Raw genomic sequence first — 13,145 nt, 5'->3', positions numbered from 1 at the left:
TGTCTCAGACGTCTTATTTGTAAGCGACCTCCTGCCACCTCAGAGAAGATGAGCTGACGTGCCATTTAATGAGGTGAGGGAGATGACCTCACTGAAGTAAACAAATGGGTGCCGCTCTTTGGACCCATGCAGGGATCCACACTTCATATGGGTTTATTTTGTATAGTTATGGAAACTGGGTCTTAAGTGAGACCTGTCCGGTTGCTTCTGCTTTATTCAGGGGAGATTTCCTCTGCTCCATAAAGGTTGGAATTTCTTTGACTTAACTGGAGATTTGAATAAAATGAAACCAGTGGAACCATTTGCTAGCACTGGAAGTTAGTGCAACATTTTGGGCAGTTTCTTTTTTTGTTTTGTTTTTGATTTTTTAAGTGGGTCAGGTTTGCCTCATGATTCTGCCAATTTCTCATAAATAGGCATTGACTGTATGTGAAAGCTGGACCGAGTCAGTGTGACGTCACCAGTAGAAAAAGACTTGCTATCGGTTCCACTGAAATGAATGTACTCGCCACATAGTGCACTACCGGTAGATAGCCTGTTCACCATTTTTAGGTGCTGTCCAAATCTACAATCCCAAATTCGAGTGTCCTAGAAATTTCCCAGAAGTCTCTGCGAAAAACCAGTGTGCATAAATGCTCACTAGATTGGCGAATAAAGATCACAATCTATGCGTTTTTGAAAATTTTGCAAAGGAAATTTATTTTAATGTATTTTTTAAATAAAACATCAACGTTTTTATCTTTAGAACACAGTGGATTCATAAATGGTCATAGCAAAATGCTCATATCAATGAGATTTTCATTTTGTGAAATCGATGATGTCATATTCACAGTTTAAGATAAAAAAAAGTGTCCGAATGATGTCCAAATTGCTTTTAAAAGCCAGGGCACTACATAATCTCGCACTATATAGTTTATTAGTAGTTAGGGCTTAGGGCGGGAATTTGAACGCAGGCTGTGAGATTTAGGCTTTTTGGGACCAGCGGGTACTTCCCGTTTGGATTGTGAGAGGGGAGGGGATACTCAGTCCAGTTCTCTTAAACAGTAAATGTAAATCAACCTTTACCAGGATTCACATTTGTCATTCTGGTTCACATCGTCAAACACTATATGGCAACAAAAGTTGCTTTGCTGAAGCTGAGGTTGCTACATTGATGTAGCTTTAGTGTCATGTGAGCCGTTTTATTTTAAATTTGTTCTGCTTTGTTAAAGAAAGGAGGAATTAAGCCTTTAACACTGGAGGTGTCGCCGGTGTAGGTACCATAACGGTTCGGCCTGGAACTTCTGTACGTGAAATGAAAATTTGTAAAGCCCGAGCAGATTTCCACGCAACGTAGTTTGTCCAAGTGGGGTTACCGTAGTGTGACGTTACCTTCAGTCGAAAGGACCCCGAACGGAAGTTCCAGGCCGAACGGTTATGGTACCTACACCAGCAAACAGCTAAATGACACACACTATTTGACCTTCCTTAGCTATTTGACCGTTTGGTGTGATCAATGGGAATCAGCTAATTCTGATGCTGAGAAAAAAGCATCTTTGCATATTTGGTTTTCACTACCGTAAAGTGTTGCATATTCAGTTAAATTAAATTCAGTTTTATTTATACAGCTCAATGTTACAGCACAGAATCTCAATTGTTTTTCACTGCCAGGCTGCTTTTCTCTGCTTGAAATTTCATTAATTGTGTAAATGGTTAAAGAGTTACAGCAGTCGTATGAATGTCAACTAAAGCTAAAGCTGATAAGTTAACATGTTTTTGGGTAAAGTTACCAATAGTTAATACTTGACTGGTTTAGCATTTGTCTAGCAATATTTTCAAGTAAATTAGGAAACATTAAACAACTTTAAACTAAATCACTGCAAACATTTTCTATCTTTGTTTTCCCTCATCTTTTGCCATGAATACTTAAACACTGTTTATTTTTTATTAATCTACAGTGGTGATGTGATAAGGCTGTGTTGTTACAGAGTTATGGGAAACAAGACATCCTAACATCCTAACAAATTACACGTTTTTAAATAACCACTCCTTTGGTTTGAATCTGTCGATTCATGGCACTACAAAAAATTCTGATGCAAAACAGCACATGCAACATTATGGACCAAAATGTCAGGGCTTTCATAATGTCATGCTGCACCAGCATATCTCTTTGCCAAATGCCACACTGAAACTTTGCATACAGAAAAAAAAAAAAAAAACAGCCAATAATGCTTTTAGCATCCTCATGAGCAAACAGCCAGCATGGACTGCATCCCAAAGAGACATGAAGAAACGAGTCTGGTGTGCATGTATGTGTTTTCGTGTGTAAAAGGCTCAGAGTCCCAGTGAATACTAAATAAGCTGAAATGGATGGTGGAGGAGTTTTGGATTTGCAGTTCCAGCAGGCAGCTGTTCCTGATGATTCATACCCCTGAGGCTCTAGGGGGCCCAGGTGTCCCATCCTGACCGTGTTCACCGCCGTTAGGTCATGTGCCGTGTGCCTTTTTTTTTGTTTAGGCGACCAAGACAAAGATAAAAGTCAGCAGCAGCACATACAAGGTGAAGAACCTTCATTCCATTACCTCTAATCAACCGTGGAAGAGACAGCAGCAGCAATTTCAGGCACAGTGACAGATTTTAATCATGGTTAAGGTTTGGGTTCACTAAGGTTGGCTCAGCAGCCTTGGGAATTTCTGTATTCAATGCGTTTTTTCATAATGAGAAACCAATTTACAGATAGAGACTTAGCTTTTAAATCATCCCGTAATAAAACTTTTTAAAATATTAGTCCTACAATAACATATGCGGAGCTCTAAATTATTTTTTGATCATTAGCCAATATGTCTGATAGATTTCTAAGGCAATCGGCTGATTAGAATTTCCACAAGTCGAAATTACTTTGGGTGAAAAATATCTTCATATTTTCAAAAGCAGTAGTTGTTCATGCTTGATTCATTAATTGGTTTAATTATTCATGTGATAATGAAAAATACCAGACAAAACATTAAAACAATTAAAGCAATAAAACAAAACTCAAAGATCAATCCAAATAAATAACAAACAAGTACAATTATATTAACAATACATTTTTAAATCCTATTTATATCTCTAAGTAATTTTCAGACCCTCCAATTTTATTCTACTTAATGATCCTTTAGTTCCTTTTTTGATGTTTGTGTTTTGTGTACTGTTTTTTTCTTCTTCTTGTTTAATTAAGTTTTACCCAGAAAATTATTGGTGCAGAAAAAAAAAGAAATGAAATAGTTTTTTTCCTTTCTTTAGATGAGTACATTTAGAGGTTTTCTTGGTTTAAACACATCCACTCATAACCACAAAGCCATATTTTAATTTATCGCATTGTTTTTTCTTTGCTGCATCTCATTTTTCTTCCTTTTCATCCTTACACTATTTCCTCCATTACTTTATTGTTAACAGGTTTTTCCTTCCCACAACCTGGCTTGTGTTCTTTTTTAATTCCACCTACTAAATTAAATTTTAACCCACTTTTGGAAGGTGCTACTTTAGAGTCATGAACTTATGCAGGGATTAATTTCTCTGCGTCACTCTTGGACAGAATGCTTTTAGTTGTAGATATGCAGCGTGAAATGGGACAAGATTTATTTTGGACAGCACATTCCGTTTTTGAAATCTGACCAAGGTTCTTTTTACAACAGTACTATAAAAAGTACACAAAACCTCGCTCGTATATTTATACCGTTATAAAAAAAAGTTCAGGTTCAAAAAAACTTCAGTTACAGATGGGCTTTTAGTAGAAGAAAATGAATCAATTACCTTCATTCTTGGGATGTGGGACTAAACTACAGTTTGCTTCACTTAGTTTAACAGTCAAGTGTTTTTGTATCATCAGCATAAAAGTGAGCTAAATCATGTTCGAGCTTCTAAGAAGATGAAGGACGTACACTGTAATTAAGTCCGACACAAAAGTAATCTATCACTTTCAAAATAAACTAGAATCAAATTTTAGAATTTTTATAAGCTTGTGTAACATGTTTGTGTTACTGTTGTGTACAAAAATAAAATGCGCACAAAAGAGGGTGAAACAAAACTCATCAGTTCTTGAGATTTGTTTATGTGGCAATGGTCTGCTGTGGTGCTTTTAGTCTATTTTTACTACTGAATAACCACATGACAACAATACTGACCATCAAACACTTCAGCATAACAGAAATCAGCAACACAATCAAGTGAATGAGATTTGATGGTAAAACACTTAACATAATTCATATTTTAAAAAAACAACGTTTTCTTCATTTCAATTAATGATTTCCTTCAGTCCAACTTCAACCTTGTTTAAAATATTCCAATAGGAAACAAAAAATTCAATTAAAAATACCTAAAAATGCAACTGTACCAGTACACACGTTAATTCAAGTGACGCCACTTTTAAGTTCCCTTTGTGCACTTTTTCTGTACTCTACTGCCCCATTGACAGTAGTACAGAATGTTTTTTCCCCTCCCTTTTTTCCCCACCTAAAAAAGAGTAACGTTTTTGTACCTGTAATTGTACTGTTACAGTCACAACAAAGGCTATTTTTGCATTCAATCAACGTTGAACAGATTTTTGTATTGCTGGAGTTTAACCTGGATCTTCGGCAAATAACATGTGTTGATAACAAGTTAAGCTGGCAGTACCTGGAATTATATCTTGGGGGGTTCACAGAGTATTGAAAAGTATTTACAACAAAAGGACAGTTAGGTTAGGTTTATGGCAGTCCATCATCCTGAAAAGTCACCAATTTCCTTCAGTTCAAACAATACAATTTAGGAATGTTTTTGGTAGAACTACTCTTAAACCCCAGATACGTTTCAGATCTTTCATTTATTAAAACATGAAGCATCTCAAACATGAACAAGTGTCTACCCAGTTGGGATTTGACTAAAGCCAGATTGAAGCCAAGCCTTGCTCGTCAATCTTCATTACACAACTGTACATCCAACACCCTTGGCAGAGAGTAAACAGTGAGGCAGCAACTGAGTGCCCTCTGACACCAAATTCAGGCTTAACGAATGTCTGTATCCATTCAGTCCAGTAATTACTCCCCTCTGAGTGAGCCCAGCTGTTGAACCATGTGGATGAGCCAGAGAGCTTTAATAGAGCATCAAATCTTTTTCTTAATTTATTTGATTTTTATTTTTTAAATTGCACTAATGCCAGAGCAGGTCCTTCATTCACACAGTTAGAAAGTTATCTTAACTTTAAAAAATATGTACTTCCATATATAGTTAACTATTGAATCAATATTATGCTTTATTTTGGTGAAAGAAGTTATAAAGTCCCATGTACCTCATTGTGTTTAAAATACACATCATAAACAAAACTGGTAAATCTATAAAACACTTCAGGCTAAAGGAAACACACATTACAACTTCACACATGACTTCCTTTAGTAACCATATACACATGGTGCAAAACATTAAGCCATGAAGAAAGTCATCAGTGTGAACATGAGCTCTGTGGACGGCGCCTTTAAGGTTCAAAGTGTAAAATTACAGCAAAATGTGATTTTATAGCTTTAACTCGTTTAAAGGTTCTTCCTATTTTCCCACAGGTGTGGTTGAACAGCTCTGTGGCCAAATAAAAAGTATATCTGTCCCTCAGGATGGAAAAAGTGGTTTTTGTACCAAGGTCAAGTCATTGCACAGATTTTAAGAATGGCACCCAATAGTGCCATTGTTTTGGGGTTATTTTGTGTTATTGCAGCTACTAGTCTATCAGGGAGGGGTTTCAACCAAGGATGTCCAACTCAACCACTTTAGACACATTTTTTTTCTACCATGGACAGAAGGAAGGCTTTTGGCTCATGATGTTTGGAGCTGGACTCCCTTGTTCCAAACCAAATACTTTGTTCAGATCCGCTTAACTTAACTCATGTTTCCATGTTGTTTTCAGTGTAACATTGAACAAACTCTTTTATCCAAAGAACTTATAGACTTCTGTAACAAAAATCAGCACTATAGAGTTGCATGTCTTGTCCAAAAACAATGATTACCTTGGAACCGAACCCCTGTCCATTGGAGTGGCAGACATTCCGCTCTGCAGGGACGTACAACGGCCTGCACTCCTCACAAACAAAAACACCTCATTCTGCGTTTAAAAACAACTTCTCTTGTTCCCTTTTCTTTTAAAAATGCTGCCGTGGATATTAAATGTGCAATCATGGATGAACCACTCAGACATGCTTATTGTTTTTCTGTCATTAAAAACAAAAATGGAAAATATCTCTGGTACTTTTGATTCTCTTGGATCCTTGTAGTGAGATACTTGTAAAACGTGGTTATTTTACTTTGGGAAATGGGGTCTTTTCCATATTTTTGAAGGACAAACTGAATAAAGAGGATTTTTGTGCATAAAGAATCTTTCATTTGCCTGATCTAAATCAGCTCTCTGAACACTGTAATCATTTCTTAGCACATTCTCGCATCTCATAGTCGAGAGCTCCCTGGATGTTGATGGAGTTCTTTTTTCATTCTGTTTTCATCTGACACCTTTGCAGTGGCTGAATGCAAGGCAGGTTCGATATATCTATGCATATAATACACATCAAAGGCTTCTTTCATGTATTTATCCTCATTGCTTGACCTACATAGGTTGAGCTGCATTCACACTACGTGTACAATGACAAAAACGGGGCAGTAAAATTGGACCGGAGCACAGTTCTGCTCAGGATGGCTGAAGGATCTGTTTTGTATTCATAAGATGATGGAGAGAAGAAGCAGAGTTTTTTTTTTTTTTTTGAACCTCACAAAAAAAAAAAAAAAGCTGCAGCTGAATAAATTCCTGCTCTCTGCTTGAATAAACCATAGACTGCTCTTATATGTGTGGATATGTTTTTTGCAGAAGAAATTTGCAACAACTGAGAACAAAAGTTTAGCTTTGGTTGATCACCCCTTAGCTTGATTTTGAATCACTTTTATGCATTAGTGTCCATGGAAACACTGCAGATTATTTTTTTTGCTGTCAGACAGTACATAAGTGAGAAACCAGACCTTGGCCAGGACTACTCCCATTAAAAAACTGTCGGATTCAGACAGAACCGGGTCTTTGGCTAAAAAAGGGTCCAGCTGTGCCAAAAAGTTTTTCCCAGCACCTATTCCACAAGCTTCACACACCATTGCAAAGTTGAGCGCGGCAAAAGGTGACACAACTCAAAGGCGTGGGGCTCTGTCAATGCTCTCCACTCTCCAAGGATATGGGACAGGCTTCATGCCGCTCCTTTTTATGCAAAGAAGCAGCACCCCTGAGGACAGGGGTTAACAGAATACCTCTGCTTCGCTTTCATGGGCCTCGTGCTCATGGTGAACACTGACTAACACCAACAAGAACAGTTAAGCTAATCCTGAGTTGGCGGAGAAAAGATCGGTAGCTAACTAGATCGGTAGCTAACTAGCAGGAGCACAGCTAGCTCTAACGCAGAGAGATGCCTGAATGCTACCTTCAAACCGAACGTGATTTGTGTGGCAATTCGAATTTTGGATGCCTATCTTTTGGACATTTACTGCTAGACATTTGTCCAAAAATCTGGTCATAAACTTAACGCGCCAGGCGCATGTGGGAGGAACTACTTATTGCTATGTGGGAGCATTGACAGTAATATTTCACTTACACTGCAAGGAAGACTCGGATGATGTTGAGAGATCAGGTTTATTCATTTTGTAGAGTTCTAAAAAAGCATCAGTAATCCCACCTTCATGCTTGGGTTCATGAGATCATTCAGAGAGTCTCCCAGTATGGTGAGGTTCACCATCTACTGCAGGACCTGCATCTGAATGACGCCCGCTAGCGTGATCTGTGACAAAAGTTTGACGACTTGCTGTTTGTCCAGGAAGGGAAAAATTAAAAATAAGAAAAAAAATAATAATATTTCCTGGATGCAAGGAAAAATATCATGTAGCTCAGAGGAGAACTATCAGATTTTCCGTCATGTTTGTTGTTGGACTCCATCCGCTAATTACGTCGTCAACAGGTCATGTGTCAAAGCTGAGTCCCTGATTGGTTGATACAACACACATTCTTTGCCAAAGTTCAGATTGTTTACCACTGGATGTGTTAAAACGCTCTGCTGTCACAGTCCCAGACCGTGCCTATTGCTAAATATTTGTCACATGACGTCTGATCGCGTCTGTACCTTGAATTAACATTGAAACTGGAAGCCTCTGAGGCTAGAATTGTGTTTGGTGTGAACGCAGCTTTAGCAAGGTGACGAGCGTGAGAGAAAAGAAGGATGACAGCACTGATAGGACTACAGAAGCAATGGCGGGACGGCCCACCTCTCTTTGCATGTAAATAGAGGTGTCTTCCCAGATGCACCAGGGTTTAACATTCCATACAATACGTGTTTATTTCAAACATAAATAAAAAAGTTGAGACCTTTAAGATTGTTTTTTCCTCTTTTCTGTTATTTTTTCTTAATTTGGTGATGCAAAGGCTTAGTATGATTATTTTTTTTTTAGTATTTTATATTTAAAACATAAATTTTTCAGATTGACAGTTAAATTAAGTCTGTAATTCCATAAAAATAAGTTAGCAGGTTATTATAATTCAGTTATTTTCACTTAATATCAACTCTTGTTCGGGCTGCCTTACTTAGAGCTATGCCTTCATCATGTTTGAATGTCACTCTGCGAATGAACGTGAATCTGACAGAGCTGACGAGGTGAAGAGTTTTATTTATGGCTCCGCAGACTGCAGATGACATCAGATGGCAGACTGGCTGTCATAGCATCTGCTTCCACTCCTGCAATCAGGACACAACAACAGACACACAAGAGCTTTTCCAGGAAGCAACAGCCTGAACATTTCTTTTTGAACCTCTGCTGTCGAGGAGTGTGAGCTGTAATTATGGCAAGATGTTAAGATATCCAAATCTGTCTGATGAGGGATCAAGAACATCCCAACATCACGGAAAATTCACAGTAAGAAAGATAAACCATGAGTGGTTCAGTCTTCAATATGTATCAACTTCAGACTGAAAGTCTTAAGCAAGCAAAAACTTGATCACAGGATCTGCTGGTAAATCAGCAGGTGTAAAAGTGTTTTTACTTTTCAACCAGAAAAGTTACGTCTTTGTGTCTAAAAATATAACCAGTTATCATTATGGAAAATGTGAGCAAAAACAAACGTTTTAAAAAAAAACATTAACTAGAAACAAGATCCACAGTAGCAGAGGTTAGAATAGAAAACAAAACATTATACAAACTGTTAAAGACTCACTCCGATTAAAATGGGGTTTTGGTCTCTTTAACGTAGCATTTTTATGACGACATGCGTAAAGAAAATTAGGCGTGCAATTCATTTCTGAGTATTTCACTATTTAAATCGGTGTGACTCAGGAGCAGACAAAAAGTCATCACAAACTTATTTGTGATGTAGGAAATACACTGGGTGGGCCACAAGCTCCCTGCTCTGCTCCACGCTGATGCATCCACAAATGGATCCACAATGGATCCACAAATGGATCCGTTTGAGCTGCCATCTGACTCTACACTGTATGGTTAGATAAATCCAGTATTGCTCGCCATTTTTGTTGCACCAGTAATGTTAGGTTGGAGGTTCCAGGAGCTGCAAGCTATCAGGACAGCATGTAAACAAAGAGCTCTCAGTAACGGGAAGGGGGAAGGGGGTGTGGTTTTGCTTCGCATCAATGTCCAAAACTCAGAAGCAAATTTCTAATGAACTACTGTCGTTTTGCAGAAACTATGTCTATGGTTCTGGCTAAAAAAATGGCATAATGATTATTAAAAGACCACTGGGAACTATTTTTAAAAAAATCGAAAGATGACTGGAGTGTCATGGTTTTGGCTCATAATAAAAATAATCTGTTGGAATTATTTTCTAAATAAAATAAAGTTTGTAGCACATCAACCTTAGATTAAAATAGCTTTTTTGATTCTGGCATCCAGTCGATCCTGAAACAAGAAATAAACAGATTTAAACGTTTAACTAAATGTCAAACATCAGCACATTTCACTTTCTCTTCTCCTGCAAAACCAATGACAAACGATAAATGATTTATTGATAAAATATAGTCTGGTTTAAAAAAGAGAAAAAGAGAATAAAATCCAAAAGCAATTATTTTTCCCTGTGAATTAGGAACAATAAAGCTTATTAATAGAGACCACTGTTTTTGTGAATTTGGGCTATACAAATAAAATTGAATTGAATTGAACTGAATTAATGCATGATTTTAGCAAAAAACAACACTTTTGTTATAATTTTTAGAGCTATCATCTACCAAAATAAGAGAGCTTTAGTTAGTAATAATGTCTGTCACAGATGGACCTAAACGACTCAAAAAACACAAAGAAGAATTAACCAGGAGGTAATTAAAAAAAAGGACGACATGAAGAAGTGGAAGCCATATTTGACTCAACCATGATGAAAGTTCATGACTCAGTAAGAAAAAGAGTAGACAAAAATAGATCCATGGGAGAGCCAAAGGAGAAAAAAACACCTTAAACCTTAAAAAACCTTAACCCAGAATTTCAGAACACACATTCTGTAACCTGATGAGACAAAAGAGGAACTTTCTGGAAGGACTGATACGCACTGCTCCAATAATCAAATTAACTCCACATTTCAGAAAAAAATTTAGGAGGAACATTCAAACATGGTGGTGGCAGTGGGATGGTGTGGGACAAGTTTAAAGCTTTAGGATCTGGATGATTCTGTTTAACTGAAGAAATTCAAAATGTCACTGCGGAGAATGCTTAAGTTCAAGAGTGCTTGAATTTTGCAGCAGACGCTGCTTTTTAATCAGTGACCAAAATTGAAAGCTGTTAAAAACACAAATTTCAACACAAACTACTGTTAAATAAACACATTTTCCCCAAAAGAAACAGTTTTTATATGTAAGACATACTACGTCCAGCACTTAGCCAGGTCCATGTTCTGATTGAAAGTATCAAAGGTAACTCAGCAGAAGCAGAATTTGGAGGCTTAATAAAATCTCAGCTCCAGCTGCCCTTTGATTCATCTTCATTTAAGAGGATTACACGGTTTTTATTAAAGTCGGTTTGTTAATGAATCACAGCTGAACGCTCTGCTCACATCTGCTGTTGAAGTGTTTCCTGTCGTTTGGACTGTTTGATTCGATCAATGAGTAAAACAAATGTCATTTTCTGCCTAGTTATTTATGTCAGGTGGAGTTTTATCTAATGTAGGATTTGACACCAAATAAATCTCACCTCCTGTGGATCATAAAACACCAGTAGAAAACTTTCGACCCATGACATTAAACCAAACACCATTATTTAACTGTCACGTGGCACTCCCAGCCGCAGACAGACTAAGCAAACACCCAAAACCTGAGTTTAAACCAGAACACTCAAAAAGAGCAAACACTTAAATGGAAAAACCTAAAAAAAAAGAAAAGAAAAAAGAAACAGCACTGCTGTAAATCAGTCATGACAACATAAAATCATAATTGCTGATCACAAAAAACATTTACTCTTTCTTCATTAACAGATACAAACATTTTTCTAATGCTTTTGTAAATTTACATCTATAATGTCATAAAACTTTGGAAGTAAAGTTTTCTGTTAAGTTTTACCTTTTTGCGTCAGGTACACTGTTCTGCTTGTTAGTCATCTGCTTTTGCTCTGGCGACATTTGAATGGTGGAACACACCTGATTAAGGTGATCATTAGGAGATCAAGCAGAGATATCAGTCTTAACAAAAAAGCAGGCTGTAGCAGTCTTAAAAGACTACAACTGGAAAGCTCCACTAAGTTGTGAGTCATTCCAGTTCAGTGAATGGAGGGCATAACTAAACCATCATCAGTGATTCCTCAGTGTTAGTGTCACAAGAACAGGCAGACGGCTGGGTCCAAATGCAGCAAGTTTATTAGCTCAGCTAAAAGTCTACAAAGCTAAATCAGGGTCAGGCAGGCAGGGATCAATAACAGGCATAAGATGATGAGAAGAGAGTAGCACATGCTCGTATGCTGGTAGTCAGGATAGGCAGGCAAACAAAATCAGGGTCAGAAGATCAGGTCAAATACAACACTTGGTAAGGAAGGCAGAGTGGCACAAACATTATTTTGCACTGAGCTTCATTTAGTGCTGTGGTTGATGAATGAATGAGAGTCAGGTGTGCGGCTTCCAGGAAGTGTGTGCTGAGGGTTGCTGGGAGTTGTAGTATGGCTGGAACTCTGGAGACGGCTACCACCGGTGACCAGAGGAGGAGACAAAGTTCTGAATTCTCACGGTTTCATGACAAAAAAGACATAAAAAAGGAGATTTTTAAAGTGAGGTGGAAAGGGAACACCAAAAACTCTATTTTCATCAGAGTGGGTCCTTAAGTAAAGGCTTTTGCATGAATAACTAGCAAAAAATATGAATTCATTTTGCAAATCCTTTTGAGGTAACGTATTAACATCGTACAATTCTTTTAGATAAAATCAGCTAATTGACATCTCTACTCAAAATTCATAAAAGTTTATTCATTTCAGCTGTTTTAACAGCTTTAATCTAATAAAACAAATGCACATAAAGCACCTTATTTCAGTTTTTTCCAACTACTTAGCAGCCTCAAACACGTGTTCCGATCAGAGCAAACAGAAAAAAGTAAATCCAACAACCTGAGATGGTTTTATTAACAAAAGCTCAAGAAAGAAGGAAGAGATCAGATGTGCTCTGCTGAAAATAACAGATCCTCAAAGTGACTGATCTTTTTTTCGTGTTTTGTTCCACCCTGTTCTTTCATAAAAAGGTAGTTAAATGATTTGTGTAACAAAAAACGGCGTCCTAATGAGGATAATTCCCCCCGCTTTCACAGAGGAACTGGTTTCCCAGGTTTTTATCAGAAGTGAGAGGAACTAGGTCCTGTCAGTCGCCTCCTGCTGAGCAGCTCTCTGCAGCTCCTCTCCTTTGAAGCGTTAGCCACCTCATGAGGCAAACAGGTCCAAAGTCATCCGCATTTTCAATCAGAGCGCCCTTCAAAGAGCCCCCCCCCCACCTGTCCCTGTTCCCCGGAGCATTGGCCTGCATAGGTAAGGCAGACGAGTGAAGTGCTAAATGTGGTCATTTGTAGTCGGACCTCATTTTATCGACGTTTCGATGCCGCCTGATAGACGTGCATGCGGCTCGCTCAGCAGGGAGAGTCGCTTAACCAAAGGCCATCTGTCAGCCCCCAAAATGGCTTCAT

This window comes from Oryzias latipes, chromosome 22 (genome assembly GCF_002234675.1).
Source record: "Oryzias latipes chromosome 22, ASM223467v1".
NCBI lineage: Eukaryota > Metazoa > Chordata > Actinopteri > Beloniformes > Adrianichthyidae > Oryzias > Oryzias latipes.
Note: the sequence above shows the minus strand (reverse complement) of the source record.